Here is a 27187-nt window from a genome sequence, read left to right as displayed (position 1 = left end):
CTGGCACCTCGGCACCGTAAAAATCTACTGCCAATAATTAGCGGACCAGAGTTCCGCTGTGGCAACCCCTAACCAGGAAAAGCCGAAAGAAGAACAGTCTCTCTCCAGAGTGTAGGCTGTCTTTAAAAAGAAAAATGAAGTCAAAGGCTGCAGGCTTTTCCCAGGCCTAACTTAAAGCTCTAATAAATGTGCGCATCCACAAGGTACATTGCATGAGCTAGTTCCAGCTGGGCTTTCACTCTATATTAAGAACATTCCTTCAGGTATGGAGCCAGCATCCTGGCTTTAGCCTCAGGCCACTCATGTTTGTACCATAGTAATTGGCTCATCACTTGAAAAGTCATACCTTTTCTGGATGGCAAGATTTTCTTTCTTTTGCCAAGAGTAAGGTATAGACCAGTTTCAGGTTCATTGTCTATGGGTTTTTCTTGATCTTTCTAACTTGTATAATGTTTGTCCTAAGTTCTTTTAAAGACCTGTGCAGTCTCATGGATGTAAAAGTTCCTTGACATTGGTGTTCTACCTCTGTTAAGAAATACAATTTAATAAATAAATAAAATGGTCAGATGTACATTTCTGTTTTTGGCAGAGTACTAGTATGGTATGTTTTGCTGTCATTCGGTCCCTTAAAGGAAAACTCCACCTTTTCCTACAGTTTAATTCAATCCGTAGGTTGCTTTTCTCGTTCCAGTATTGTGCAGGTCCAGAAACCTGCTTATACCTTTATAAAACTTTAATTTCCTTGTCTTGGAATCAAAGTAAAGCAAAACCCACCCACTTTTTTTATAAACTTAAAACTCCTCTGCAAAGTATTGAGAAGTTATCTCTGCCTGCATAACTTACCACAGACCGAGAAATCTGTAGTTTACACTGTCTGGTACCGCTGACTGTCTGTCTTTTGTATGGGTAATTAGTCCTGCTATCAGGAGCCCAGCAGGTGCTTTAAAAAAAGACAAGTGTGAATCTGATGTCCTTCAAGAATGCAACTGCAGTCATAACATATGGGTTGTCCTGCCTCAGGCAGCCCTCGGTCGGCCGGATTCCAAAGTCTGGGTCCGGCGTTGGCTGGTGTCGCCTCCTCTCCGACATCAGAATGGCTGGAGTATAAAGGCATCGGCCGACGCCATCTTCTTCAGTCTTTCTTGCCGCGCGGTGCCCGAAGCAGAAGCAGTTCGCAAATGCCGGTCGGTCAGCTCTTGTGTTTTTCAGTACCGAAGTCATCTAAAAGCGAAGTATCCCGTTGGGGAACATTTTTTTCTTGCCTCAGCCGATGTCAGAACAAATTGAGAAAGTTAATAATTGTTTGTCTTGTGGTAAACAAATACCTCATAAGGGCTTCCATTCTTATTGCCTACCTTGCCTGGGCCCAAACCACGACGTCTCGGCCTGTGCTGCCTGTGCTTGCTTTAATAAGCGCACTCTCAGGTGCCGGGCAGAATTTGCAGAAGACTTTTTCGGCGAATCCTTCGCTTATATCATGCCGTCGGAACAACCGACTACTCAGTCTTCCAAAAAACGAAAGGACCGGGACCGACATCCTCAGCCCGCATCCTCCACCGATACTCCTCCTAAACCCTCAACGAGTGCTTCGGTCCCTTCGGAAGCGGTAATTCAACCGCTCCAGGCCGACGAAACAACGTTAGCTCATCCTTCAGTCTTGGAGTCTACACCGGTGCCGGTTGTTGACTTTCCTCTGGAAACCGAAGTTCTGGATCTACCCGACACCATTCCTGTGGACAAGGTTACTCTTGCACGTGGGGCAGCTAGGCTTCCTGTATCCATGTCCGTCAAGGCCTTTGCACGTGCTAAGGCCGCCAGCCAGGCCAAGGCCCATCCTAAACCTATTGCCCAGGCCCCTTCTTCTGATAAACAGATCATGTCTCTTGCTGCAGATCTTATTTCTCTTATCAGGGGGTCTCATCCAGACAGAGGTTCTCAGCCGCCTGCAGAGAAAAGGCCCAGAACTGAGCAGGCCGACAACCTCTCCTCAGATGAAGCCTCTGGGGATTCTGAGCCTTCAGATACCAAAGAAGAATCCTTCCAGGCCTATGCGGACTCTGATGCTGAGGAATCAATTCCCTCTGCCTCTCCTCCAGAGGATTTTTCGTTCGGTGAAGTCCTTCACTCTATGAGGGAGCATTTTAAATGGCAGGGTCAGGAATTCTCTGATTCCAGGAAAAGGCTACGTACCTTCCTCAAGCTACCCCAGCACAGACCTTTAGCTATCCCTCCAGTTATGGATGTCCTGGATGATGTTTTCTCCGACTCCAGTGCTAACCCTGATTCTCTCCCTCCTGCTACTGTCAAGCCAGACAGATATTATAGGGTCCCTGACACCCACAAACATCTCTTTAAGGCCCATACTGTGGATCTAGAAACTATTTCACAGGGCCCCAAGGGAGTGGCTACTTCCACAGCCAAGAATCCACTGCCAGCGGATAGGGAAGCTAGGTCCCTGGAGAGATGGGGTAAAAAAGTTTATACCTCTACCACCCTGGCCATGAGGTCACTTAACTGCCTTTTCATATGTTTCAGTACCAGGATTTTTTACTGGATGATTTACAGAAAAAGCTAGCCTCTCCTGAGCCTATTGATAGAAAGGCATTGCAGGATCTAGTACATAACACTTAGCAGGTTAGCAATCATTTTCTTCAGTGTGGTTATGATGCATTGGAGGCTTCATGTAGGGCAGCTATGACTGGGGCTGTTATACGTAGACATGCTTGGTTAAAAGAACAGCCACTGCCAGACCATGTTAAAGTAAAGTTACTTGATGCACCTCTGGAAAAACAGAAGCTTTTTGGTGCTAATGCACAAGATGTGTTGAAGTCCATTGAGGAAAAAGCTAAATCAGTGCAGACAGTCAAGGATTTCCTCCAGGTTCAGCCACCCAGATTCAGCAGGAATTGGCCTTCAAAGAATTGGTCCTTTCCAGACACTGACAAGTTTCAAAGGGGAAAAAACAGGCGTGCCCGAGGTAGAGGGCAATACCGAGGCTCCTACAGGGGCCGCCAATGGCAACCACCAAATCAAAGAAGTGGCGCAGGCAGTCCAGCTGCACCACAAGGACAAACACAATGACTTGACTTTCATACCGTCTACAAAGGCTCAAAGAGAAGCACCTTTGGGCGGAAAATTATCCTTATTCTCAAAAAACTGGCATATCTTAACCAAGGACAACTGGATTCTGGATTTAATAGACAAAGGTTACAGATTCCACTTTCATACTTTACCAATAAGACAAGGCATGCCAAACCTGCCACTTCATCAAAGGGCAGAGGCACTCATTCAAGTTTCAAAGCTGTTAAATATAAAAGCAATAGAAAAGGTCCCTCCACAGGAACAAGGCCAAGGATTTTATTCAAGACTGTTCCTTGTTCCAAGAAAGGAAAACAAATGGAGACCTATACTGGACTTGTCTACTCTAAATACTTATCTCATTGTGCCAAAGTTCAAAATGCTGACGTTGCAGCAACTCCTTCCCATGCTGGGCAAGGGGTCTTGGCTGGTCACTCTTGGCCTCAAGGAGGCATACCTGCATGTCCCAATCAGACAAAGCTGCAGAAGATACCTCAGATTTCTTGCAGGGACAGAGCATTATCAATTCTCAGCATTGCCGTTTGGCTTATCTACTGCGCCCAGAGTGTTCACGAAATGCCTGGCATCAGTAGTGGCACACTGCAGACTCCAGGGGATTCAAATATACCCCTACCTGGACGACTGCCTCATACAAGCAGACAACAAGCAAACCTTGATAGCAAACTTGGACTACGTCATTCAATTACTACAGGCCTTGGGACACAGTCAACATTCAAAAATCAAGACTTCTGCCATCCCAACAGATTATTTTCCTAGGAGCCAAACTGGACACAAAAACACAGATGGCTTATCTCACAGAGGAAAAACAACAGCAGCTACCAGAGTACTTCAAAGGCCTAGCAAAGCTCTCCCAGCTGACTGCAAGGAAAATCCTGCAGGCCCTGAGGTTCATGGCATCTTGCATTCTTCTGATACCTTTGGCAAGACTTCATATGAGAAAGCTGCAATGGTACTTAAAAAGCTTATGGTCCCAACACAGCCAAAGCCTAGAGGACGTAATCCCACTCATTCCATGTCTGCAAAGAGAATTTTTGTGGTGGGCTCAAGCAAGTCAGTTAAACAAAGGCATGTCTTTCAACAAACCTCAAGCAGGTCAAATGATTACAACAGACGCCTCAGACCATGGATGGGGCGCGTACATGGAGGGCAGATGCATTCAAGGTCAATGGACACCAAGGGAAAGGCATCTGCACATAAACCAAAAAGAGATGTTGGCAGTGATGCATGCAATCGAGACTTTCGAAAAATCACTTCAACAAGGACATTTGCTAATAAGGACAGACAACACCACTGTTATGTGGTATATAAACAAGCAGGGAGGCACTCATTCTTATCCCCTCTGCAGACTAACAATGATTCTCTGGGAAAAATCCCTAAGTCTGAAAATACATCTGCAATCCCAGTTTGTGCCAGGCAAGGACAATGTACTGGCAGATAAGCTGAGCAGAAATTTCTTGGATCCACACGAATGGATGCTGCATCCTCACATTTTCTCACAAATAACAAGGACATGGGGAAGACCGGACATAGATCTCTTTGCTTCTCACATGAATCATCACCTGGAAAAGTTCTGTACAAGGACCCACCATCCTCTAGCTTGGAAAACGGATGCGCTCTCCTTCAGCTGGAAGTCCCTAACAATTTATGCATTCCCTCCTCTACCACTGCTGACCAAGGTGATACTGAAGATCAAAGCAGAACAACCAACAGGCATTTTGATAGCTCCAGACTGGCCAAGGCAGCACTGGTACCCATTGCTGTTGAGCATAACTCGGACCAAACCGTGGCCTCTGCCCCTATGGCCTCTGCTTCTAACACAACACAATTACAGGACGGTTCATCAAAACCTGAAAACATTGCATCTGACAGCCTGGAGGCTACCATAACTCCTTCCGATATCTCTTTCCAAAAAAGTTCAAGAGATCTTACTGGAAGCATGCAGACCTTCCACCAGAAAAACCTATTCAGCCAAGTGGAAGAGATTCATCATCTGGAATGCTAACAGGGGTCAGGATACAACAGTATTGAGTATAACTCAGATATTGGAATACTTGGCAGAAATGTTTCATACAGGTCTCTCATATTCTTCCATAAAGATTCATGCCTCAGCAATCTCAGCAAAATACAATTGTGATCCACCTGTGTTTTCACATCCTTTGCTAAGACAGTTCCTAAGGGGGATAAAGAATATCAAACCCCCCAGGAAACTGTCAGTACCTGCATGGGACCTCAACTTCATCTTGGAAAAATTAACTCTTCCTCCCTTTGAACCAGCAGCAACTTCAGAAATGCAATTTCTCTCATGGAAAACGATTTTCCTATTGGCAATCACATCAGCAAGAAGAGTCTCGGAGATACAGGCACTCATGGCAGTACCTCCTTTTCTCATTTTTCATCAGGACAGAGTCTCTCTAAGAACCAATCCTTCTTTCATGCCAAAAGTAATTTCCAGGGTGTCTCTAAATCAAGCCATTCACCTGCCTACTTTCTTCCCCAATCCTCAAAATGGAGGGGAAGCACTGCTGCATACTTTGGACATAGGCAACTACGCTACTACTTGGACAGAACTAAGGCCACCAGAAAGTCTGACCAACTGCTTGTAGCCTATGCTGCTGGAGTACAAGGAAAAGCAATCTCCAAACAAACTATTTCCAAATGGATTGGACACTGCATCAGATTCTGCTATTCCTTTCATGGAAAAGGTGTGCCAGCCAATATTGGGCCACACTCCACCAGAGCTATAGCCACATCCACAGCTTTCCTAAGAGGAGTGGCTACAAAGGACATTCTAGAGGCTGCTACATGGAGCTCCGTGCATACATTTACCAAGCACTACAACCTGCCTTTATACTCCAGATCCCGAGCAGGCTTTGCTTCGGCAGTCCTGCAGGGCATTTTAGCTACACCATCACTTTCTTAGTTCCAACCACCCCCAGCTTGGCTATGGTATTCAACCCATATGTTATGACTGCAGCTGCATTCTTGAAGGACATAGTACAGTTTTGTACCTACCATAAATGTAGATGTCCGATAGATATGCAACTGCAGTCGGATTCTCCCACCCTCCTACCCCTCTGCAACCTTCTTTATGGGTCCACTACCCCTATTCCTATTAGCTGGGGGTATCTCTATGGTGTATCTGTTTATTACTGTTGTGCATGTCTGGAATTCTTTATCCATTCACCAAATTTAGCCTTCCTAGGAGGGCACCTGGCATCTGGGGCAAGAAACACTGAAGAAGATGGCGTCGGCTGATGCCTTTATACTCCAGCCATTCTGACGTCTCAGAGGAGGCGACACCAGCCGACGCCGGACCCAGACTTTGGAATCCGGCCGACCGAGGGCTGCCTGAGGCAGGACAACCCATATGTTATGACTTCAGTTGCATATCTATCGGACATCTACATTTATGGTAGGTACAAAACTGTACCTTTTCTGTTGCCTTTATTGCAGAGAGGAAGAAAACCTACACTTTAATTCACAGCTGCTTTCGATATAGCCATGCCTTCCATAGCAAAACAAAGCAATTAGGTCAGTCAATGGTTCAAAAACAGTCTTTTGTTTTTTTTTACTCAGATTTTTTATTTTTGTTTCAAGAATAACAGTAATTATGATTACATTTTCTAGTTGAACAAAATACCATTCTATATACAATGTTTTTCCTGTTTAGACCTTTTGTAAATAATCTGTGAAAATGTTAAATTTACACATTTCAAGTGATTTCTTTTGTTTCTTTAATCTCTTATCGAAGAGACTGTGTCCATTTTAATGTTTCGGTAATAGAGAGAATTTTATTCCAAGGATTATTGATCCATGTTTTAGGAGAGATTTTCAGTCCTTGACTTTTATTTCCATTAGCTCTGTTTCTTTCATTAAGTTCAAGAAATCTTCAATGGTGGGTTCTGAGGAGGATTTCCATTTTTTCTTGTGATGCACTTTCTAGCTACTGCTAGTTTAGTCCATAGGAGATAATAATTTTTGTTCATTTCTGTTTTTCATTAACATTTAAAAGAATTAAAGACTAATACAAATGAATCTGTGTAGATGGCTTGAAGAAATTCACTTCTCTTCCCAATATTTTTTAATATTATTACTGTCATATAAAGTATGTGACCAGTCTGCTTCACAACTTAATGAACATCTCCAACATGTAACATTTTTGGATGAACTGAATATAGCTATCTTGCTGGGTGTATAAAAGGCTCTAAGCAGAAATTTATACAAGGCAGAAAAGAAACAGGACCAGCATACAAGGCACCTTAAGAAATACTTTATTAATAGTATTAGGTTCTTAAAAAAACAGACCGGTTTCGGCAAATACAAAACAAAGCCTTCTTCAGTGTTTAAAAAGCAGCAATAAAGAACCTGTATTTAAATACTCAATGGAGTCATGTGCTTAATTACATATGCTCATTAAGACCTGGCTTAAAGAGCCCACCAAGTTTAATGATCCATTTTTTCTCCATAGAATTTAGTAGATCATGCCAACCTAGTTTATTATGTCTGGATCTTCTAATTTTGTCAGTAATGTTGAAGCTGAAAGTAGCGTTTTGATGAATCAGAGAATGTTTATATAAAGAATTAGTTTCTCTCTTATGCCTGATGTCACTAAGGTGTTCAGAAATTCGAAGTTTCAAGGGTCTGGATGTTTGCCCAATGTAAAATGCAGGGCATGTGCATTTGGCCAAATAGATAACCAGGGCATGTGCATTTGGCCAAATAGATAACCCAATCTGAAGAACAGTTGGCAAAAAAATTAATATTAAATACTTCAGAGGTATTTTGGCTACTGAAACTAGTGGTTTTGAGTAGTTTGGTACAACAGATGCAATGTCCACAAGGAAAGCATCCAATTAAGGGATCACCTGATAGTGTAGTCTGAATGCTTTTGGTACTTTTCACTTCAGAATGTTTGAAGTGATTGAAAAAAGCAGATACATTTTTGCCTTTCCAGAAGGAAAACAAACATCTGTCCCCAAGAATGTCCTGAAGTCTAGGTTCACATGTTAATATATTCCAGTTATGCTGAACAATTTGAATCAATGTATTAGTGTTACGACCATATGTGGTGATGAGTCTGGGTGCTGCAGAACTGGATTTGTGTCTGGTTTTGTAAAGAAGCAAATTGGTAAGTTCCATCTGGTCAACAGTATGTTTGGTATGTAATAGTTGACGCATTTTATACCCACGATCGTGAAATCGGTGTAATAGATCATCTCTGAAGTGTGCATAGGTGTGCTGATTAGAACAAATGCGTTTGATACGCATGAACTGTGATTTAGGAATGTTTTTGCAAATGTGGGGAGGATGAAAACTGGTTGCATGGAGCAGTGAATTATTTTCGGGGAATTTTCGATGAATTTCCGTAGTCAGCGTATGGTCAGATGCACGGCAAACCAAAACATCTAAGAAAATAATTTTATCTTTATCATAGCTGACAGAAAATTCAATTCCCCATTTATTATCGTTCAAATAAGAAACAAATTCCAGAAGATATTCCTTGTTCGCTCTCCATACCAACCAGCAGTCATCTAGCTATCTACGCCAAATGTCCATTTCAACAATGTAAATATTATGAAAATTGTCATAAATGACCTGTTCTTCAAAGTATGCCATGAACAAATCAGCGAATATGGGTGCAAAGGAAGCACCCATGGCTGTTCCCTTAGTTTGCAAATAACATTTTATCTTTATAGAAAAACACATTTTTTGTCAATACGTGTTCTGTTAAGCGCAACAAAAGAGAGTTGAAACCTGACTTGTATAGTTCAGTTTTATTAAGCCAGTATTCCAACGCCTCTAAACCAGCCCAGTGTGGTATGTTGGTATATAGTGATTTTACATCTAATGTACAAAGTAACCAGTCTGGCTCAAGCTGTGTGTCAGAAATGATCTGTAAAAATTCTGTTGTGTCTTGGTGGGCTCTTTAAGCCAGGTCTTAATGAGCATATGTAATTAAGCACCTGACTCAATTGAGTATTTAAAAACAGGTTATTTATTGCTGCTTTTTAAACACTGAAGAAGGCTTTGTTTTGTATTTGCCAAAACCGGTCTGTTTTTTAAGAACCTAATAGTATTAATAAAGTATTTCTTAAGGTACCTTGTATGCTGATCCTGTTTCTTTTCTGCCTTGTATACTTTTCCCTTTGGGACCCTGCAGCTGCCGTACTCGGAGAGGTTGTATCACTTGTGGTTTCTAAGCAGAAATTTCCATGTGAAAATCTTCCAAACTTGTAAGTTGAATGTTAATTTAATGGAGTACAATAAGATTGGTTTTGCTTTCAATTAATACTTATTGATTACGAAGTTCCAATAATTCTGATTGGGTTTAACTTTATAAGTTATTAGGATTTTATATAATTTTGATATTGAATTTGTCCAATTATAATTATTAAATATTACTTTGTACGTGTAATTTGAGTTTAGGCTGAGTTTTAAAGGATGACAAAGCTGGCGAAATTCATAATTCTAGGTGAACTGTGTGTTCAGTTAGAAAACAGTACCATATTTTGAGTTTCAAACATCTATTTGCAAAGTAGAAACAGCTTAAGTAATGCAGTTGCATTTGTCAAAGTTTATTTTACATAAAATCTCCGTGTTTGGAGAGACTGTGTCTAAAAAGAGCTTCACATATTGCATTACCCAAGTTGTCTTGGTAACCAGTTTATTTGAATACATTATGCAATATTTTCATGGATGCTCGCTAAACAAAACTGGAGAAGATTGTGATTTTAGATACACTATGTATTCTGTTAGATAAAAAGACATTATCATAATCTGTGTTTCAAGCATCAATCTGCGAGGTGGAAACTGCAGTAATGAAGCAGTTGCGATTAACAGTGTTTTGTTTTACATAGCACGTCTCTGTTTAGAGGAGCTTTATCTTAACTAAGCTTCACAAAGAGTAAGACTCTCTTTTCATTGTATAATGGATAATGTTAAGTTGTCCAATCTTGCCTTCATTCTTGCTGGATGGGTTCGGAGCCGATCCTTGGCTCCTATTTGGCCACTTTCTATAGCTCAAGAGCGCTTTACTGGCTCGAGGCTACCCCTTATCCCAGCATGCCCAGCGTCAGTTACCCAGATCTCATTTGCTGCTTCAGCTGCGAGGTAGCATCAATACTGGCTCAGGCTTAGTATAACTTTTTTCTCTATTTGAACTCAAATATTTTACTTGAAAAAATGTTATATTTTTTTCTCTGTTTATAGTTGTTTGTGAGTTTCTTTAGTTGTAAACCCCTTACCTCGTCCTTTGTTGTGTTTTTTGTGCTGTGTTGGCCTTCGCCCCTTAGTCTCTAGGCCTTCTGTTGTTCCCTGAACTCATTTAAGTTAGAGAGCCCCCCCCCCCCCCCCAGGACAGCCATTTAAGTTAGAGGCTCTACTTTAAGGTCTTTACAATAATAAGCTCAAAATTATATTAATAGTGTATCTTATTGTGGTACTTCAAAATGTCTAAGGAAGTTAAAACCATAGGGTTTAAAATGTGTGACTCATGCTGTCAGAAGATGTCTCTGACAGATGAGCACACTAGTTGTGTTTACTGCGTGGGGGCTCTGCACCTGCAGGATTCTTGCTCTATTTGTCATGCCTCAAGTCCAATGGTCCTGCAGGAGCAGAAAAACAAGCTAATCCTCCGTGGATTGTTAAAACGGGATTCTCCGGCTAAAGCTTTTCAGCCAGTGAAATCTTTGAAACCAGTCAAGCCGTCTGCTCCATGTTCGGAACCGATCTGTGAGCTTCACAAACCAAGTGTGTCGGTGCCCCCTAGCACCGACAAGACTACTCCTCTGTCAGCTCCAACTGCTACTTTGGAGCCGTCTCGGAGCCACAAACGAGCTAGGTATCCTTCATTAGAGTAAATTTGCTTGGTGCCACAATCACCCTTACTTCAGAGTAAAACCAGTCATTCCACTCCTCTTGATCCTTCATTATCTGATCAGGATGTGGAGTGTGGTCAGTAGGTTGCTGAAGTCACAGGCCCTTGCAAAAATGCTTTTGAGCCCGCTTCAACAGGCTTCGGCTCCACCTGCTTCGTTTTCCATTCCTCCTCCGACTATGCTTAGTTTGGAGCCGGAGTCCATGGGCGCTCAGTGGTTCTTTCGGCTCCAATGCCATCCTCTTCGGCTACGACATTGGCTCCGATTTACCTCTGTTCTTCCTCCCATTGAGGTATCTGGGTGCCAAAGCTCTGTAGTCTGCTCTGAGGGGGGAAGTGGCATTGGACCCTTGTCCAACCTCGCTCTCCCTCTTGGAGTGACTGCTCAGTTGAGCTTGGAGCCATTGCCCTCGGCGCAGAGTGGGATTTCTATGTCTTCGGAGCCCTCTTTGTGTTGAGACCGTGGCACCTTTGAGGTCATACGGAGAATGCTGCACTATTGGTCCCATCGGCTCCGTCCCTCTCTGTGCCTGTGACAACCTCTGCTCCTCCTCCTGCCCCAAAGCGTAGGGAACCTGTGCCCCAGGACACCCCATTGGGTGAACCCTCTTCTTCTGAAACCTCCCCAGAGCATTCTGAGCAGGCTTTCCAGAAGAAAAAGTGTAAGAGGAAGCACCAGGACTCCCCTGAGTCTGTCACCTCAGATACAGACCTGGATGAATCGGAGGGGTCCCCAAGGTCCCCCTCTGAAGATGTTTCCTTTTCGGACATCCTCTAGATTCTTAGGCAGAGGCATAGCTGGACTTCCCTAACCCCCTCCGAGGACGAATCTGTATACCTGGATGCATTTGGTTCCCGACCTTCCACCTCCTGGGTGTCTCTGTCTTTTGATCCACTCATGTCTGTAGTGTCTCAAAAGGCTTGGTCAGCTCCAGATTCCATGGAACCTGTCCCGTGGAGACCCAATATGTTTATCGCAGTTCCCCAAGACAAACCATTCTTGACTAAAGGTGTCCCAGTTGATGCCATGGTGGTAGCAGCAGCCACAAAGAGAGAGCTAGCTGAAACCTCCTCATCTGTCCACCGAATACAGACTCTCGTACGAAGGACAGATATGGGAAGCAAATGTTTTCAGCAGTGACCTTCTCCCTTAGGTCCCTGAACGATCTATCCCATTTTACTCGGCTTCAGAGGGATCTCCTAAAAGAGCTTGGAGATAGCCTTCAAGATCCCACAGCTGAGGGAGCTTCAGCCAAGGTAGCTACCCAGCTGGCGACACTAAATTCAATAGTCAACTCCTCCATGAGGCTTATTTCATACGCAGCCGATGGAGCGAGCAGAGCTGCAGGAACAGGAGTGGCTCTTAGGAGACATTCTTGGCTGCGGCTGTGTCAGTTTGCAGAACCTTTCGGACCGTCCTTCACCAATACCCCCTTTGATGGCTCCTCTCTCTTTGGACCTCAGGTGAAAGACACGCTTACCAGGTGCCAGCAGGAAGGCAAGACGCTCTCTGATGTGGGAGTCCATTTTTCCACTCCTACCAGGCCATACCCAAAGGGTCAGAAGGGTGGAAAGATGTGGTTTTGAAAATCCCAGGGACCCTTGCCTGATGCACGTGGTGAATTTTCCCCCAGGGGCAGAGGGGGAAATAATACCCTTGAAGAATAGTCATTGTCAAATCTTATTTATAGGTTTAATAGGTAGGTACTAGGCTATTGGCCCAAGGGCATAAGTAAGCCTAGTCAACAGTGTTCCCTGGCTTACACCACCCATGAAAGTTATTTTCTTGTGCTCCTGTCGAGCAGAGCCACAGAAATGATCCCTGGGGTGTATTTCCCATTTCCCATCTACTCATCAAGATTTTTCTCGAGTGCTAATGAGGAACTTTGCTTGACATAGATGGGTAGCTTGTTCCAGAGTATGGAAAGTCTTTGGAACAGGAATCTATCCCTCCAGCATGTCCTCTTTATTGTGGTGACAAGATTTAGGTCCCTAGACCGTGTAGCTCGGAGGGATTGGGATTTCTTTAGGTGCAGCATGTCCAACAGCTCTGGGTTTGACATAGCTTTATGTTAGGCAGAGATCACGTTGGAGTAGGCGATATGCTATGGAGTAAAGCAGGAGTTTTTTGAGACGGTCAGTGTAGGACATCTATTTGAAGCCAGTAATCCTCTTTGTGAGGTACTTCTGTTTCCTTTCCAGCTGCTGTAGATGTCTTGTGAAGCCCATTCCAAAAAGGGTGTTGTACTCTATAATGGGTCTAATGATTGTCGAGTAGAGGGAGGGTGTTGTACTCTATAATGGGTCTAATGATTGTCGAGTAGAGGGGAACAATGACCTCCTTTTTTTTTTTTTTTTCTTTCCTGGATGAGAACCCTTTTGTGAGGTGTGCCACATGGAAGGATTTCCTGACTACTGTGGTGATGTGATCATCAAAGGAGAGACTACTGTCCACCTGGGTCCCAAGGTCTCTTATCACACATTCGGTGTTAAGTAGACTGCCGCCACCAGTTCATGGGTGCAGAGTTTTTACCAAAGGGGATGACTGCACACTTTTTGGCATTGAGCTTGAGGCCATGGCTCTGACACCAGGCATCTGTCTCATTGAGGCCCTTCTGTAGGATGTCCACTACATTTAGGGACTTGACTATGGCTCCTAGTTCACAGTCATCTGCCAAAGGCCTTCTGTGTTAGCCTGTACTTCAGAGAAGTAGATACCAAACAGGAGATGTCCCAGGACTGAACCCTGTGGTACTCCACTTGTCACTGGTTTGAAGTCAGAGTTGGAGTCTGCAACTTTTACAGTGTGGGTTCTGTCAGTGAGCCAGTTGGCAACCCATCTTGTGACGTAAGGATTTATACCTGGTTTAGTGAGTTTATCTAGAATTCCAGAATCTGGGATGGTGTCGAAAGCCTTGGCGAGGTCAAGATAGGCTGTGTTGTGATCTACCTTACCCTCATCTACAGCTTTGGTGACTGCCTCAAAGAAGTCAATCAGGTTCAGGAGGCATGATTTGCCTTTCACAAACCCGAACTAGGTGGGGTCCAGAGTTTAGAGGTTACCAATGTTTTTGTCTGAGTTCCATGATGATACCTTCCATGGCCTTACAGACCAGGCTTGTCAGGCTGATAGTTCTTGGGATCAGTGATGGCTCCCCTTTGTGGAGTGGGATAACTGTTGCTGTGCACCATTCAATGGGCACAAAGCCTGATGTGAGGCTATGATTGAATATGGTGCTTAGGTGGGGAGCCAGTTTGTTCTGACATTCATGTAAAATGCAGCCTGGGATGTTGTCTGGTCCCGTGGATGCTGTGTTTTTGGCTTTACAGAGTGCAGCTTTTACCTGCGTAGTTGTGATTACAGGGACTCTGCATTCTTCATGTATAGATATGGGCCCTTTAGGGGGTGAGAGGGGAGTTAAGTTAGCACTGAGCCTATCTGCCAGGATGTTGGCAATATCAGTTGGTTCTGTAATTATCATGCCGTTGTGCTGTAACTCAGAGCAGATCTGGGTGTTGCCATGGAGATACCCGACATAGCTATGGAATGCTTTGTGGTTGTCCTTAGAATCAGTGACTTTGGAGGCTCTTTTATAAGGGATCTTGGCTTCTTACTGAGGCTGACCAGGGAGCTCCTCCACTAATGGGATTTTACTCTCTCTTTTGCAACAGTTTCTTCCTTCTGTTGTAGAGTTTGTTTATGGCAGGGGACCACCAGATTGGCTTCCTTTTTTGAAGGATAGCATCTTGGTTCTGTTTGGGATAGCATGATCCATGCACTCGTGTAAGTTCTTATAGAATGCATTTGTGTAGGATTCAGCAGTCGTAATTGTATTGTCCATCTGCATGGGTGTCATGAAGTTCGCAACTTCTGTCTTAGCATGAAGTTGGCTTCAGAGAAATGGTTTCCTTAATGGGGGTTGGGGTTGGGATGTGATCTATTCAGCTTATGGTCGGATCTGACCAATGAGGAGTTGACTACAGCTGTGGAACACCGGTCACTCATGTTGGTAATGATGGTAATGACTAGGTCTAGGATATTGTTGCCCCTGGTGGGGGTGTGGATAAGTTGACCCAGTGTATTGGAATTTATGAATTCCAGAAAGCGTTGAGTGAAGGAGTTGGAGTTGGTACATGAGTTTTCCCAGTTAATGGTGGGGGTAGTTGAAATTGGTTCATATTACATTATGGAAAGATAATGTAATCGAACGGTCAGAACTTCGAAATGGCTGAATATCAAAACTTTTATTGTGGGGGGCTGTGCCCCCCCCCCGCTAAATATATATTCCAACTCCGAGATCGCACTACAGTGAGGAAAGGGCAAATATCCCAATCTTCACTGTACTGCGATATTCGAAATGCTGCCATTTTGAAGTTTTGAACGTTCAATTACATTCTCTTTCAATAACGTCATAGGAACCCGTTGAAATTTTCCTTTGTTAGGGTGTTTGGTTGAACCCTAATATTTTCCAGTATATCAAAAAAAAAGCAGTGGGAATCCTGGAGCATGATGAGGGATCTGAAGCAAGCTATGATTTGGATTGCAGTTTTGCCCAGAGTTAGTTGCACTTGGATAACCTCGGATGCATTATGCTGAGCAACTAGCTTGGAGGTGTGGATATCCTTAATGAATATGGACACACCTCCACCTTTGGTGTTCGGGTCCAGGTTAGATGGCCGAAAAGTGTGGTATGAGTTATAGCTTGGTAATGCAGGGGTGCACTCTGCAGGGTTGAACCAAATCTCAGTCACTGCACAGATGTCTATGTTCTTCATTTTAAGGAGTACCTCGGGAGTGCATTTTGAGATTTAGACTTCTAGCATTGAGTAGCATTACCCTCAGTTTTTGCTTACCTGTTCCTATTACAGCAGTGAATTTGTCATTTGAACCTTGCCTAAAAAAGGCACTATGGGGGTGGCAGGAGCCTTAGCCAGTATCCGGAATCCTAGGGGTGACAGCTGCAGGCCATTTCTGGAAAAGCATCGTGGTCTGTAGACCATGTCGTCCCAGGTAGACAGATACTGGATCCCCTTAGAATGACACCAGAAGCTTAGTCAATTGTTGAAGTCAATCATTTTGTCCTTGTACTGCGGTATCATTCCGGGCGATGGCAGGATGCTACTCAGGGCTAGGGTCATACCTGCCTGGGCTACAAGATCAGAGAGCTCTTCCATGTCTCTCTTCATGTAGTCCAGGGAGGTACGTCTCTGGTCATTCACACCAACATGAACAATGACAGTCATATTTGTACTTTGTTGTGGAGTGACCTGAGTGCATGGGTTATGTGGAGGATCCTAGCACCTGACAGGTGGCTTGACAGTAAGCTTCTCCTTGTTTACCCTGGTGAGTGAGACATCAGTGTGCCTGACTATAGAGTCACCTATGATTAGTGTGTTGGGTACGTTGTTTTTCTTATGGGCTGTGGTTGAGTGGCACACTGAGTCTGTGGACTGTGTGTCATTTGGTTTGTGTTGGGGGGGCGGGGTGGAGGTTGATTGCTTTTCTGCTTTGGAGGTCTCTGTTGCTTGAGCAGATTGTTATTGAGATCCTCCACAAATGTTTTTGTGTTTCAGTGTGTGGAGTTTGGTGGTGTAGGTTTAGTGGGACTATGTGATGAGTGTGGTATAGTGCAAGTGTTTACCTTCTCTTGACTGTCAAGTTCAGTCTTGGATGGAGAGAGCTTTGCCTCCAGTTTGTCTAGATAAGTGCATCTCTCACAGGTTGTATTGTTGGGTGGTAGGAGGAGAGGGTTGTCTGTGTACATAAGGCAATTGCTACATTGCCCCAAGATGCCCAGAGTCATCAGATAGACAGGAGAGAACACTGGGAGCTGACCCTTGGACATGCCTGAATAAAAATTTTTTTTCTCTAGACAAGTGAGGAAAGTGGATACAAGAGCTGTATTTCGCTAAAAGCAAGTGAGGACAGTAAGTACAAAAATTGTTTTCCTCTAGGTAATGAGGAAGGCTAAGTGCTGTAGTAATTTGTAGCTTATTTAGTGCTTACAACAAGTTCTGAACAAGTGCTGAGCACGAATAAGCAAATTCAAGTGCTAAAACCAATAATCTGTATCTGAAGTAGACTAGTTACAGGGAAGAAACAAGTGCAAATGCGGCTTTTAAATCAGAAAGTTGAGAGAGATGGAAAAATTGCCCAAACGGCCAATAACTACAATTTCTGGGCCAGAAACCTCTCCTTATGTGGTAGATAGGTTAACCTAGTGCTTGCCACTCGCACTGATGAGCTAGAAGGCTTCCCTCCAACACAGAAAGGCTTTGGGGGCTCAGGAGCTTACAAACAGTCCTGGATATAGCAAATCTGTATCTGGACTAGACTAGTTGCAAGAAAGGCAGCAAACTAGCGTAAATATTTTTTTGTTACAGTTCAGCAGAAGACAGGGAGATTCTAGCAACATTTTTATTGTGTAAAGGAAAGGGAGAAAGGAGAAGCAGAATGTTAGGAAACTAAGTGGGTTGGTCTTCTCAGATATTCTCTTTGTATTGGGTAGAATGAGCTAATGACACTAGACTGACAGGAGTGTCCCAGATCAAATTTACAGTACAAATTTACAGTAGGGGCAGGCAACTGCAAAGCCACCAGCTATAAGAAGAAGACTCCAACAGGGAGAGAGTGTGGGGAGCAGATCACAATATTCAATGAAAGAAATAACAGAACTGCAGACTACTATATTCACTGAACAAGTAAATATAAAAGTAAAATGCAATACTGTCTTTAACACTGCAAGTTTGTACTTATCCCAGCTTGTAATGCAGTTGATTGTAGGTGTAAAGCTGCCAGCCAAACAGTTATTGCTGAAATGATTTCAAAGATCTATGACCAGCACTTATAACCACAGAGTAAATCTCTAGGCCAAGAGGTAATACTGAATATGAATGAAGTGGAACAACAGTAACCCCCACTACTTGCAGAGAGAGAGAGACATCACAATATTCAGTGAAAGAAATAACAAAATTGCAGACGACCACTATATTCACTGAACAAATAAATATACAAATAAAATGCAATACTATCTTTAACACTGCAAGTTTGTACGCAGTTGATTGTAGGTATAAAGCAGCCAGCCAAACAGCTATTACTGACTTTGACATTGCATGTTGAGGGACTTTTCCTCCATGCTGATTTAAGAACAAGTTCTTTGTCCAGGTATGACAGGAATTTTACTATAATGGATCTTGGAGGTGCATTAGGTTAGGGTATTTTCCAGTAGCCTATGTGCTCTCTCTGTTCCATTTAATAGTCCTCCTTTTAGATCTAGTTTTTCAGGTAGCCAAGAGTTTAAGAATAAAATGATATCCTCACCTTCATTTTTTTCTGGAAGACCAAAAATCCTTGTTTGTTCTCCCGTCCCTGTTCTCTAGATCATCTATTTTGTTGATTTCCAAGTTGTTCTGCTGCAGAAGGAATTGACACTGGTTTTCATCTTCTTTAAGTCTACCATCTATGTCATTTAGTGAAGTTTCAATATCCAATGTTTTTGTTTGTTGTTATCGGATTTCCTTGAGAACATCAGTTTGTTTTTGGCAATTTTCTTTAAGCGTTTCCAGATTATCTGTGAATTTATCCATTTTCAAAGATAGATCATGCAGAGTGGCAGACAGCTGGATTTCCTTTTTCAGAGTAGGTTCAGAAGGGAGTTCTTTGAGTTGTTCATTTCCACACAGTTAAAGTAACCTACAGTTTGATTTGACAGGAAAATATTACAGAATTTCTTCAACAAAGTTGGTATTTTTGTAGTTTTAGAAGTTCCTTAATAAAATTCCTCTATTTTTGTTTAGAAAGATTATGGCTATCTAGGCTCATAGGTTGGTACTAAGCCATCGGCCCTAGGACCTATACAAGCCTAGCCATAACAATTCCGCCCCAACAGTTATCACTTCTGACCCACTTACATAAGCAGCATCACAGTACTGAACTGCTAAGCTTAAAACTTGCGTATTTTGTTGTATTTTATTTTTCCAAGAAGGTTCAACTGGGTTTGAGCTCATTTTCAGCGGGGGCCCTGGGAAAAGAACATAATTTTTGTTTTACGTGGGTTAAGTATTGGTTGAGATAAGGAGGGTATAACCATAAAAAACAACTATTTACACCATATACTTCTATTTGTACAATATTTACACTATGGATGCTAGAGGATAACAAAATTAATATAACGAAATATTTTGTGCAATCAAAAGTTACCGTGTGACGGTAACAATGTCTAACGGTTATAGGGCCAGATATGATGCTGATGGAGGATTTCCCGGAATGCAGTGTTACCGCTTTTCTTTCTTTTAAGACAGTCCTATATTCTTCCTTCCAAGCCACTTTCCATTTGTATCTCTAGACTTTGACTGTAATAGGTTATTGGGGGTCTTCACTGCTTATATTGGTCTCTAAGATGCAAGTTTACCTGTAAGATAACTGCTGTTTCATAAATGCATAGTTTTTTGTACTGTTACATATATACCTATACTTTACTGCTTCCTGTAATGACTTAGTTTTTCCTTTGTATGTTTGAAAAGTTTGAAAAATTCAATAAAAATATATTTGAAAAAAAAAAGAAAAGTATTGGTTGAGAGTCTGTTAACCAAGATTCAACATCAGTGAAGGACTGTTGTGTAGTTTGAGTTCTTGTAGTTTGGGGGCTGCACAGATTATAGTGGCATCATCAGCTTGCTGAGTAGTAGAGGCAAGATTTGTAGCAGTATGAAGTTTATTTGCAAATATAGTAAAGAGCAGAGGTCCAAGAATAGAACCCTGTGGTACCCCCATGGTGACATGTAGTAAAGGTGACTGATCTTGCTGCCATATAACAGCCTGCTGATGACTGGTTAGTTAGCTATGAAACCAGATAAGTGGTGAATGACTGAGTTTTAGTGAGAATTCTCTGAGAAGTTTGTGATGGGAGACTGTCAAAGGCTTTTGACAGATCTAAGAAGATGGAAGTGGCAAGTTTGCCTTCGTTCCGCAATTGATTTATTGCATTTAGTATAGCTTAGGATTGCTGTTGTGGTGCTGTGATTTGGGCAAAAGCCATGTTGTGTGTTGGAAGCTTTTGTGAAAGAAGGTAGTCCATTAGCTGAGTGTGTATACATTTTTTCTAGGACTTTGAGTAGTGATAGGATAGCTGTGGGTCAGTAGTTTGAGAGTTGTTTAGAGCTCCCTCCTTTATGCCGTGGGTTGATGTAAATTTTCCAGAGTGATGGCATGTAGTTCTCAGTTAATCAGTGATTCATGATGATGGATATAGGAAAGGCGATGGTGTCAGCAACTAGCGTAAGAAATTCGGTAGGTAGTTTATTAGAAGTAAGGTTTGTCATTTTTAAGTTTACTGTTTAATTTCCTAATGGTACTGGTTCAGATGGGCTTGAAGGAGAATAAGTTGTTGGTCTCATTGGGTGGGTGGAGGGTACTGCTATAGTTTTTTTGATAGGGAGAGAATAGAGTTTTTGTAAAGAATGTGTTAAATTGTGAGGCAACGCTAGTATGATTGCTGTGGAGGGATGGGTGTTTGGCCAGGCTGGAGGAGATTTTCTAGGAGGCACAATTTTGGGTGGGTGTGTGTGTGTGTGTGTGTGTGTGTGTGTGTGTGTGTGTGTGTGTGTGTGTGTGTGTGTGTGTGTGTGTGTGTGTGTGTGTGTGTGTGTGTGCCCCTAACTTGGTGTCTGACTTGACTAGGTTGTAATGGGTTTTATTGGTGTGCCAGTTTGTCCAGGCTTTATTTCAACTTGAGTAGATGTCTTGTGTTTTCTGTTAGCCATGGTGCATAGACTCCTCTCGTATGGTTCTTAGAGGGGCTAGCTTAACAATATTGAGGAAAGTATTAAAGTAGTTTATGGCTCTAAGGGTAGTGATTTAAGTGGAGTCCAGTTACAATTGCATAGGATACTAAGAGAGGATTGCATGTTAAAAGTTTTCTTGAGGATTTGCCAGTAGATTTGTTTAAGAGGGTGTAGATGTCATCTAACAAGAAATGTGGGGAGTTGGTTGCTATGGCTGTCAGGGAGACAGTCTTATTGGATGGAGGAAGAGGCTTTAAGATCCAGTTGAGCATAGGGAGGGGGTTGTCAGCTCTGGTTGCTGATTGAATGAATGACCTGGGTAAAGCCATAGTTTGTTTGAGTAGTCTGTCAGCTTTGTAAAAAAATCTGGGGTGTTTGGTTCAATACATTTTCATTTTAGATTGTTTTTGTAGATTATGGCTATACCTCCTTCACATTTATTTTTTCTGTCAAGCCTGTGCATATTTTATCCAGGTGGAAGCATTTATATTTCTGGCGTGAGTTGGGTTTCTGTTAGAGTTGCAATATTGGGGGAGTATTGTAAAAGGCTGGCATAAAGTTTGTGCATCTTATTGAGTATACGTCTTACATTCACATTGAGAATCAGTAAGTTGTTTGAGGGGTGTGTGTGTGTGTGTGTGTGTGTGTGTGTGTGTGTGTGTGTGTGTGTGTGTGTGTGTGTGTGTGTGTGTGTGTGTAGTGTTCTTATGCGTAGAGGAGTTGGTGGTACATTACTGGGTAATGTTGGGGTCAGGGTTTGGGTGAATGTCCCTGCTGAGTTTCAGATGACATACTAAGTATAATACTAAGTTTAAGGGTTTCGTAATTTGTATATGAGAGATGTGATTTCTGGTGCACATAGTTGAGTACCTCTGTGTGAAATGTTGTATTTAGGTAGTATTAAACATATTTGGAGCTATCCTAAAGTTTGTGGATATTGCTTTTTTGTAAGGGAGGGAGTGGAATGGTATAGTGGGAATTATTGTTGGGTAACCAAGTGTGATTAGATGTTAAGTTAAAGGATAGTGAAAGGAATGCAAGTATGATTTGTATTTAAAAGAAACATTTTTAGAAGTTTTGTATATTGGGTATTAAATGTGAAATTTTGGGATTAGGAGTGGAGGAAATCTGATTGGTAGTAGATAATGTAGGAGAGCTTTACAAAGGTACAGCTAGTTTTGGCAGAATTTGGCAAGGGGAGGAGTAAATATGGTGAGGAGTTATTTTGGGTGTGGAATACATTGAAGTAGTGGTTATTGAATAGTTGTGGATGGGTGGGAGTGGTTAGTTTTGAGTTAAGTGTAGGTGTACTGGGGTGGGTGGGAATCGGGGATAGGGTAGGGAAGTGTAGGACCTGGCCCTTGAGCCCTTGCAAAAAAAAAAAATCAGTAAAAATACAGGATACCAGGTCAGTGCCAAGGAATCCCAGATATCTGCATATAGTCTATAGTAGCCAGGCAAAGCTAGTATACTTTTATGCTACCACGTCTGTTTTTCAGTAAAAGATTTGGGAATGCTGTTTAACGTAACAGTTATCTTGTTATGGGTAAGCATTTTGCTCAGCTCTGTGCTCTTAGTAAGAATAGAGCAGCTTGTAGAGCACTGTTCATGGTAGATGGAAACAAGCAACAGTTTTCCTGCTGTTTCATTGGATGGTTACTTGTTTTAGCAGTTTACAAATGACTTGTGCAAGAGAGAGATGCTGCCTGCTTTCTGGAGGGTGATATGGTGTTAGAAGTGGTGAGCACACTAACAGGGATGGAATTGCTAAGTTTCTAGTATGTGACAGTGTTAAGCGCTAATACAACAGTTGATACAAAATTAGGGGAAAGAACATGCATTAACTTTACTGCACTTTCCCATGACTGAGTCGCAATCTTGCAGGTAGAGTTAAACAACCAACATATAAGTAGTATAAAGATGTCTCTGACATTTAAAGAAAAGTCAACATATTTTTTGTTGTAGTTCGCCAGTTACCATGTTCATGCCCCTCATCATAGGGCAGAATTGTGCAAATCAGGACTGCTCTGCAGGAAGTGGGAGAGGTGGCAACCCTATCAACTTGATGCACTGATAAATTTTATAAGTAGGTATTTTATGCTTTCTTGTGACATCCTTCTTGGAGCACAGATAATAGGAAGAGACATCTTCCACTGACTGAGACAGTCCTTGCACATATGTAGTACATGAACATTTTTTAGTATACAAAGGAGATGTAACTACTGATGACAACCATGATATACAGCTAAATTTATTTCAACATACATGTGCTGTGTGCCCTTTTATTAAGACATTTAAGAAAGGGAAATCCAGGAGTATTCTTTCTCTCTGTGTATTTATAGCATGTGTGCGTATGTGCATGTTTAGCACACATCTTACATGTATGTATAAAAACATTTTGTATGTGTGCATCATATAGCAGAGAAATAGATTATATGCCTGTGTGTATATGTACTCATGGGTACATACAGCTAGTGACCATATTCACCTCCCAATCTACAGTTAAGGAACTTTTTCATGTTAAAAACATCTCTAAAGTGTCCGTATTGAACATTGCAACCACCAAAACTGTCCTATTATTTTGGTATAAAGTATGTGTAGTGCACAGTGCAGTTAAATCATTGCTTAAATCTTGAGATGTCTGTTATAAATATAAATGCTTTTGGTCTAATAAATGCACATTGTCATAATAACTTTGTATAGATAGCCATGGAGCTTTTGATTTGAGTATCTTTGAAAAGGGGTTTTAATCCCTAGTTAGACTTTCACAGTAAACAAATTTAAACAATGGAAGTGATGGGGTTGATGGTCTAGGCTCACATGTATGAAGTGGGCCATGCCATTTCTGTTTCCACTTTAGTCTGAAATTATATTCTATTGAAACACTAAACAGGCTACTCGGCTCCACATTCACTGGACACACAATCCAGCACTGAGTACAGGTATGGCAGAATATAGTTAAACTACCAAGCAAAGACGGGGTGAAACAATGAGACAAGAAAATCAAACACTCAATTTTCATTAATCGGTTTATTAACCTTAGGGTTCTTTAATTGTGGCATTCATGCATTACATAGGTAAAAATGGCAAGCAGTGCCACATAAGGAAAACTGATATGAATTGAATAGAAAGTCTAATGCAAAGAGCAGATAATGTGGCTCAAGTGCCTGGAAGACAACAGTTCTGTGCAACACTGGGGAAGAATGGGAAAAAATGGGCTGACAAAGTACTCCACAAATAAGCCAAAAAAGGTTCGTAAAGCACTGAAACCGAATAAAAAGTAAAAAAAAGAACCTCTGAAGAGTCCACAATAAAGCGTAAGGACAGCTGTTACTTCAGATATTTATTAAAGATATTCTCTCCACAGTGTAAGACAATGTTGTTGTGTCTTTTGGCTTTTCCCGGTTAGGGGTCGCCACAGCGGAACTCCGGTCTGCTAATGATTGGCAGTTGATTTTTACATGCCGAGTTGCCAGCCCTGACACACAACCTTCAACGAAGGTACGCCCATTTATGCATGTCTCCACGCAGAAGACGCTCTAGCTGAGAATCGAACCAGACAGCGTCTTACTGTGAGGCGACAACGCTACCGCAGCACCACAGTGTAAGACAATACAGCACATAAATGCTCCATAGAGACGGTACGTTTTCGTTTTAAAACTTCATCGGATGTGAGCTGGTTGACATACTACAAGTATTTAAAGGCTTGTCAATCAAAGTTGGTCCAATCAAAATACATTTATCAAGACATATCAGTTGAAGCTGATTTAAAAAAAAAACATTAAACCCAAGATAAAAGTAATCAAGAACAATGTAAATGTGTGAAAAGCATAAAAGATGTACTTAATGTATAGAACTGCAAAATCTTCCCATAAATGTTAATTAAAACAGACCTGTTAATTCATTTAAACTACTGAAATTTAAAAAAAAATAATAAACCGTCATGAATAATAATTTTAAGCACACAAGGCCATGGTAAACTTGATAATAGCACCATCTTGTTGTAAATTCACGTACCTGAATTCAAAAAGGCAGTCTAAAACTTTTACTTTGCACTTGTTTAAGAATAATAAAAAACTAATACAGTTAAAAGATTAATACCATGTTACTACATTAATAAAAAAATACTTTACATTCAAAATAAAGAGCAGTATAATAAATATATAAATACATAAGTAATAACTTATAAATATTCATAAAAATTCATTATTTCTCTATTTAGAAATCCAGTAAAGCAACCAAAAATATGGATAAAAGAATCAAAGGCTAGTACGACAGTGCACAAACTCATATTCAAGAGCTTTATAATTTAGCAGCTCTTAGTTTGAGAAGAGGGGCTATCGAAAGTCATTTAGCCCTGGCCACCTGTTGGCTTGCAAAGTTACTTGCCACCATAGCTCTCTGTATTCGATTATTTCTTCCCAAAGACCACCCTCTTATCCTTCTTCACCTTCTCAAATACAAAAAATAAATAATTTGCGCCCAAGCGTTCTATTTGATGTTTGTAAAGTGCATTTGTTTCTTTTTTTATTCTGTACTTCGTATAAATGCTCATAAATTCTTCTTTTTAATTTGCACTCCGTTTTTCCGACATAGAACGCTTGACAGCACATATACTTTGCTAGGTACACTATTCCTATATCTTAACAGTTACTGTATGTTCTACTGTTTGTTTTGCCCTCTAACAACATTTCTCTACATTCCGAGTAAAAGGTTTTTTTATTGACAATATATGGGCATCGGGCACAATGCCCACATTTAAATGTTCCTTTTCTTCTCATGTTTTTACCACCTGTTCTTGTCGTACCATTCCTTTCCAATAAGTTCTTTAAACTACTAGAATTCTTATAAACCACTTTTAACTTTTCCTTAGCTATTCTGTCTAGGTCCGTGATGGAAATGAATCTATCCCATTCCTTTTCTATTCTACTTTTAACTGAGGTAGAACTTGCATTAAATTCTATAAGCAGGGCCCTGTTGAACCCCTCATCCACTTTCAATTGTTGCTCAATACTTTCTTCATTCTTCTTCTTTCGGCTGCTCCCATTAGGGGTCGCCACAGCAGATCAACTGTTTCCATTTCTTCCTGTCCTCTGCATCTTGCTTTGTCGCACCAACCACCTGCATGTCCTCTCTCACCACACCCATAAACCTTATCTTAGGCCTTCCTCTTTTCCTGTTACCTGGCAGCTTAATCTTTAGCATCTTTTTCCCAATATACTCTGCATCCCTGCTCAGCACATGTCCAAACCAACGTAATCTTGCCTCTCTGGCTTTGTCTCCAAACCTCCCAACCTGGGCTGACCCTCTAATATACTTATTCCTAATCCTATCCATCCTTGTCACACCCAGTGCAAATCGCTCTGACTCCTGCCTTTTTGTCAGTGCCACTGCCTTTTTGTCATTGCCACTGTCTCCAACCCATATAACATAGCTGGTCTCACTACCCTGTTGTAAACCTTCCCTTTCACTCTTACTGGTTCTCATCTGTCACAAATCACTCCTGACACTCTTCTCCACCCACTCCATCCTGCCTGTACTCTCATCTTCACCTCTCTTCCACAACCACCATTACTCTGAACTGTTGTTCCCAAGTACTTAAACTCATCCACCTTCACCACCTCTACTCCCTGCATCCTCACCATTCCTCTATCCTCCCTCTCATTCACACACATATATTCTGTCTTAGTCCTGCTGACATTCATTCCTCTTCTCTCTAGAGCACATCTCCACCTCTCCAGGGTCTCCTCCACCTGTTCCCTACTCTCCCTACAGATCACAATGTCATCTGCAAACATCATAGTCCACGGTGACTCCTGTCTGATCTTGTCTGTCAACCTGTCCATCACCATTGCAAATAAGAAAGGGCTCAGAGCTGATTCTTGATGTAATCCCACCTCCATCTTAAACGCATCCGTCACTCCCACCGCAGACCTCACCGCTGTCACACTACCCTCGTACATATCCTGTACTACTCTTACATACTTCTCTGACACTCCCGACTTCCTCATACAATACCACAACTCCTCTCTAGGCACCCTGTCATATGCTTTCTCTAAATCCACAAAGGTGCAATGCAACTCCTTCTGACCTTCTCTGTACTTCTCCATCAGAGCAAACATCGCATCTGTAGTGCTCTTTCCTGGCATGAAACCATACTGCTGATCACTAATCATCACCTCCTTTATTAACCTAGCTTCCACTACTCTTTCCCATAACTTCATGCTGTGACTGATCAGTTTAATCCCTCTGTAGTTACTACAGCTCCGCACATCACCCTTATTTTTAAAAATCTGTACCAAAATACTTTTTCTCCATTCCTCAGGCATCCTCTCACTTTCCAAGATTTCATTAAACAATCTAATTAAAAACTCCACTGCCATTTCACCTAAACACCTCCATGCTTCCACAGGTATGTCATCTGGACCA

General features: G+C 41.9%; 1 protein-coding gene across 3 annotated transcripts in view; it reads left to right on the top strand.

Moving 5' to 3' along the window:
* Positions 1-27187, top strand: part of LOC122799289 (transmembrane protein 248-like) — a 665932-nt gene that overhangs the window by 46210 nt on the left and 592535 nt on the right. Inside the window, exon 1 of one of the 3 annotated variants that reach the window (XM_044068248.1) lies at positions 9257-9332. The exons of the other annotated variants lie outside the window; for them this stretch is intronic. The gene's annotated coding sequence lies outside the window, so the exon portion shown is untranslated. Of the gene's footprint in view, positions 1-9256; positions 9333-27187 lie in introns of those variants that run through there. 3 annotated transcript variants of the gene reach the window in all.

This window comes from Protopterus annectens, chromosome 4.part0, assembly GCF_019279795.1.
Source record: "Protopterus annectens isolate FY-2018-M chromosome 4.part0, PAN1.0, whole genome shotgun sequence".
Taxonomy (NCBI): Eukaryota; Metazoa; Chordata; order Ceratodontiformes; family Protopteridae; genus Protopterus; species Protopterus annectens.
This window is presented reverse-complemented; position numbering and strand designations above follow the sequence as displayed.